The sequence below is a fragment of the Myxocyprinus asiaticus genome, chromosome 15, assembly GCF_019703515.2.
Source record: "Myxocyprinus asiaticus isolate MX2 ecotype Aquarium Trade chromosome 15, UBuf_Myxa_2, whole genome shotgun sequence".
Lineage (NCBI taxonomy): Eukaryota > Metazoa > Chordata > Actinopteri > Cypriniformes > Catostomidae > Myxocyprinus > Myxocyprinus asiaticus.
This window is the reverse complement of record NC_059358.1, coordinates 3144108-3150155: the sequence shown is the minus strand read 5'-3', so window position 1 is coordinate 3150155 and position 6048 is coordinate 3144108. Positions and strand designations below refer to the sequence as shown.

At 39.9% G+C, this 6048-nt stretch overlaps 1 long non-coding RNA gene across 1 annotated transcript; it reads left to right on the top strand.

The window, feature by feature from the left end:
- Window positions 1-283: 283 nt before the first annotated feature.
- LOC127453253 (uncharacterized) lies at window positions 284-6048 on the top strand. The gene is made up of 3 exons (XR_007899382.1): window positions 284-500; window positions 1213-1338; window positions 3022-6048. It is a non-coding gene; the product is annotated as an uncharacterized LOC127453253 (long non-coding RNA).

Genomic DNA, 6048 nt, shown 5'->3' with positions numbered 1-6048 from the left:
GCGTTCTGTTTTGTTACCTGCATTTAACTGTCTTTTGACATCTCGGTTCTCCAGATTTTTGTGGTTAAGTAGGGGAGAAGTTCTTATTTAACAAGTTCACATGGCCTCCGTTTCATTGTCTTGCGGTGGTTGGCAAGATGGGCATGTACGTGCACTCTCTGGCTCGCACATGATGCATTCTGACAGCTGTGTGTGGTAAAGAGAGGGAGAGAGTGAGAGACAATCTGGTCGCAAGGTTTTATAAAAAGGCGGCGCTCCAGTGAGAACTTCCTCTGAACAAGTCTCTTCATTTGCAGAGCACCCATGCTGTTCACAGTCTGGCTGGTGGAGTTCTCCCATCATTTGAAGTCCAACTTCACCTGCAAGAAATGCAATATTTTCTTTTTGTACTTAACATTTGTCGGGCGAAATATCTCTGATTGCTTGGACTTCTTGTTTTGGCTTGGAGCAACATCAACGGAATCTTTCCTTTTCCTGGGCGAGAGCACAATTGCAGCCAGGTTGGTAGATGCATCCTGAACATGTGTCTACCATTACCTAAAACACTCCTTACCCCTTTGCAAATGACTGGTGTACTTTCTGTAAGGTGTGTGTGTGTGTGGTTTTTTTTTTTTCCTCTAGTTGTAGATGTTGCACTTTCTAGTGGCTTTTGCACAATTTATTGTAGTTGGAGTACCAAAGTCGTAATGACTTATAATTAATTATCATCAGAGTTGTGAGTCCAATTGGTTATGACCATTGTTTTGTGGAACTGATGAGTAACGCTGGCTTGCAGGTTTTGGGGGAGTTTTCAAACTGAAGATCTGGTTCAAACCAGTACAGTATGTATTATCAGACAACAGATTACGGTCACCCTGACTTGATTCACTGAAACCGGAGTCAACTGGACATAAATTTGTTTGGGGTTTTTGCCTATGGCTAGAAGTGTTCCTTTCCTCTTGCATCAGCTGTGTTCGGTTTACGGCAAAACAAATCTTAGTCTTTGTTTCCATTTTTAACTCTCATAAGGTCCATTTTCACCACCTGGTGAGATTTAATAGTTCTTCTAAAGCATAGGAATTTCCAGTCGGAATGACTAAAAGTTCTAGAAATGTGCTCTTGATTATTGGAGACTGACTGTTTGGATTGAAAATGTTTTTTGGATTTTGAATATTCACAACATTGGCATTCTGGTTGATTGCTTAATTGACTTTTTTCCTCTTCATTCTGCAGGTACACACACTGCTTCGGCATTACAGAAATCCTCAGGAGGTTAATTTAGCCGCTTGGTGTGTAAAAATCACCACAATGATCATCAGGCTTGGCAGACTGACTCCTGGATACTTCCGTCTCCTGCAGGTATGTTTCGACCTAATCTTTGATTTAACTTGGGGTGCAATATGTGAATTTGATTGCTTATCTAAAATATGAAACTTGTGTAATGTCTTTTGCTAGGAGTAAGTAATAGCAGTTAGTTTGGGATTCATAATTCTCCATTGGAAAGATCAGACTGGTGCCACCCAGCTTTAACCCAAAGCCAAATCACAGATGCATTCCTGGCTAAAAGTGACTATGAACAATGACCATGATAGGCTGAATGAAGGCTTGTGTACACTTGTGAAATACCAGCTCCGATTCATCTCTTATGAGCTGGATAGGATTCTCACGACTTGAATTATGAGAATAGCATGAAAGCCAAAGGCGGCATTCACACATTTTATTTAAGAATTTGTTTTGATACAATTATTTGTAAGGTTTAATATTAAAAACATTATTGATTTAGCTCTCCTTGAAGTTCAAATTTCGATCTTGTTGGTTAACGGTAACCAGTGTTGGCGTTACGACCTAAAAGTAGCATTTTCAGTAGTGCAATAGCAGTTTAACTGTTTTAACAATAGTGTCACTTTATTCGATTAATGAGCTGCTACTTCCTATAAGTACCGGTGTAGCGCCACAATTGCTGTTTTTAATGTAGCATTGTATTGCACATGCAGATTTGCAGCTGACCGATGCCATAATCGAACGCTGATTGTAGTTTAACTCCTTTAGAACTTTAGCTTGTCAATAACAAGAGAACTAAAAGTACGGTCCACTATAGTGACGTTATCATAACATTTTGGCTGTTACGGTTGTTGCAGTGTCCTTACTACACACTTCTACTGCCCTTAAATCTTTTTAATCTTAAATCGGTTTATCATCTTACTATTCTTAGACCCATATAAACATATTAGGTTTAATGATGCTTACAGAAAGCTTGCTAAAATGCACATTAACACCACCTTCTTGACACCTTCTTTAGATTGGTTTCTGGTAGAATTAAAACTGGGTGTGGCATAATTTGTTCAACTCCATCAGAGCATAATGGTATCGTGCTGTTTATTAATATCTGTCTTGGGTGATCTGATCACAAGTGGTCAACGCTAAATACAGGTATAAAGGAGATCCAAAAGGTTCTGTGATCGGATCACTTAAATCACTTTCAGAGATGTAGTATAAATGCTAATGCGCCATGTTGCATCCCAGACAACGGCAAAGGGCTGCCTCATCGCCTATGATTAACAATTGTGCTAAAACAAGAGTTGTAAGCATTGACGATTACGTGCGGCTTTTAAAAGAAAATTACTGTCCAGTCAAAATGGACCATAATGTACTGTTTTGATTGACCTCCATCTGTGACCCAATAATTTCTCAAGCGCCTCTTAAATATAATTATATCTGAATGTCGTAATCCTGCACGTCCTGCTTTAATTTCTATTTAGCTATTTCAGCAATCCTTGTTTGCTTTCAAATGCTGTGGTCTGCTTATGATTACACACAAGGGGAACATTGTTCCTGCTGTTTGAAAATTGCTTTTATTGGCAATAAATATTTAATGATTATGCTTAACCCACACGCCTGGGTATATGGTGGAACATTTTGGCCTTTTAAAGAAAGTCCGATGACTGCATAACATTTCAAAGCATTTAGAAGAGATTGAATTGGGTATTTTTGCATGTTCCACAGAGCACTTTTTGACCCTGCATTTTGATGCTCTCTCTGCAGAGGCAGGTAGCGGGTGAGGTGGCAGCCCCAACACACGACCGCTCGGTCAACCAAATCGCCATGATGCTGGCCATCATGGGCCTTGGCATGTCCTACTACAGTGCCAAGCAGATGACGGAGAAGGTGCACCAAGAGCCTGCCCCATGAAGATGCTCCTGAGCTCTGGTTTGTTGGTATCCAGAGAAGACAAAGCCAAATTGGAGTTGAAGATGGAATTGGAGTTCCGAAGATTATCATGTGCAATCTCTGTCACACTTCACCCTTTCTATAACTGTAACACTGGGATTCCAGGGATCACCTACCATGGGAAGCGAGTTTGGTGCTTCTGTTTAGGGTTATCTTGCTTTAGTGTGGCACTCAGTGGGGTCTGGAGATGGTTGAATGATTCTTTGTTAGGGTTTATTGGCTTCTACAGGTGTGGCCTGAGTCTCGGTAGTTGCCATGGTACATGCACCAGAGTCGGTCAATTCTGCTGTAGATTCACAGGGAAAAACACGGTCTCCACCAGTGCATAAGAAGATGCACAACTTGTTGGAGTATTACAATGAGCCATAATTTTAAAGGGAAGGACCTCTGCGTTTGAGATGTACCATGCAACTATTGAAAGCAGGCCCACTGCACAGTGTAGGATGGCGAGACACTGGTTATATTTGAGATTTACCCCGTGAAGATGTCATGCTATTGAAGAAACTTCACAGAACCCTGGTGACTCTTAGTCCTACAATACTACACTTGTTGATTTATCTTTGTGTTAGACACTTTGGAAATGCTGTCAAGACATTGCAATACTATGCAGAGGAACTAATGTTAAAGGGTCAGGTTGTTGTCATTATAACTTGAGAATTTCTTTGTATCATCATGTTTGATTGTCCTGACAAATGCCGATAACCCAGCAATACCCATTAGACGTTCATGCCTACTTTCTATGTGTGCAATTGCATGAGTTTGAAGTTAAACCAATCCATAACATTGTGTTTAATACTTTTTATGATAATGTGAAATTGATGAATGTATGTTGTATTTATAAGAAACTATGATCAAATAAAGCTGTGAATATTTTGAACAAGATCAGCGTTATGGACCGTAAGTCTACAGAACTACAAAAGGTTAAAGATCATTTAGAAGAATGTTATGTTATGTCATGAAATCTGTTAGATTTGAAAACCTCTCTCTCGGAAATTGCTGATAAAATGTCACTCCTGGGTTATTGACTGACATCTGAGGTCTGCACTGAAACCGTATGAAAGGCTTTCCTGTCCACAGAAGGGTGCTGTCGAGCAGGAAGTGGGCATAGCCTCAGGCAACAATTTCCTCTGTCAGCACGATATTTGTCTACCAGCTGCTTGTTGCGCCTGTCTTAATGCCTGAACTATTGAACAATCTGAATATACCCGCAAAAATGAAAACTTTGCATACTGTTTAATTTCTGGTGTGTTTTCCCCTCTGAAAAGCTCGAAACATACTTAAGCATACACATGTGACCGCTGATTTTTCTAGCTACACGAGCTTGACACATTGTTGCTTTGTAAAATTTGTCTGAGTGCAATTCATATTGCAAAGCCAGGTCGTGTTGCATTGCCACAAGGTGTCAAGTTTGCACTGGCTTAAATGCAGTTGCTTCTAGCTACACAAGCTCGATTGAGCACATCGGTGCATGCCGAAATGTGTCAAATTAACATTCGTAATGCAATGGAAATACTTTTACCATCTCAGTGTTGTTGTAAGGATTACTACTGCTTCTAAAGCCAGTTTTCTCTTTCTAGTCAACTACTATCACGGCAGAGCAATAGTTTATAAAGGAATCTTCCTGAGCGAGTCGGATCTTATAAGCGTGTTTATAGCTAGCTAAATGAATAATAAAATCTATCGCTCCCTTGACAAATTATGTTGCTATTCTCAACTCTAAATGCAAGTAAACTGCAAGGATATTCAAGCGTTTGTGTATTTGTGTAGATTTTCTGGCCCTACGTTACGGTTTTATCTACTTGTTTCCGGCTCTATATATGTTTCGCATGTTATCAATGTAACGTTGCATTTTATCAGAGAGTAGACGTGCTAGTAGCATGTTGAACAGTTGATCAACGGATGAGTCTGCACTATCTATATTGTTTCTTTCCAACTGTAACACCCTTTTTTCCCATTACCGTGCAAGTTAAGAGGCAGATGCAGTTGATGTGCTAATGCTGTTAGGGTGGGGAAGCGGATGTGCTCTTAATCTTTGCATGAATGCTCGGGGCAGATGTGATGCCCTGTGACAGGCCAAGACCACATTGCGTGACACGTGCTATTCCGCATATCACCTACAGCTCCCCCCTCTCCGCTTTGCGCTATGATCACTGGGCAGATTTGCCAAAAAAAAAAAAAATACTGCTGGGGCAGTTTTGACATGCAAGCTTAGGACATGAACCCAAACACTGTCACTCCATTGGCTGTCTGGTGATGCATCATGATGTTGTTCCAGATTCGAGCCACAGAAACAAAGAGATTGGGATCACGTTGGCGTGGCGTAATGCACATGGTTGCTTTATAAAAGATCCTTTTTATAAAGAAGGGATGGAACTAATTGGACTTAATATAAGTCAACAGTGGCCTTTTCTGTTTGACAGCATTTTGATGATGGTCTATGGATGTAAAATTAGAGGCATCCTCAATTTTATTAAAGTTTTTTTTTATATAATGAACACAACACATTGAGATATGTAAACATTATAAAACTGAAGTTGTCTATATTAGTGTATCCTATTATGTAAGAAAGCTTCATATACTGTATGAAGGACTTCTGATATTTGACTGAAATGTGATTTGTACCTACAGAAGTTTCCCTGATGCACTCTGTGGGTCTGTAACATTCATGTAGCAACTTCATTGTTTTGTCATTCATGTAATACTGCTACTTATGCATTATTAAACTCATTTCAATCATATGTCTCAGTTGTCTTGTTTTCTTTACCTCACTGTGTGCCATATACTAAATCTGAACTGGTAGGTTGCAACCCAAAAATGGGTCCCAGGTCTGTTCTGATAGGA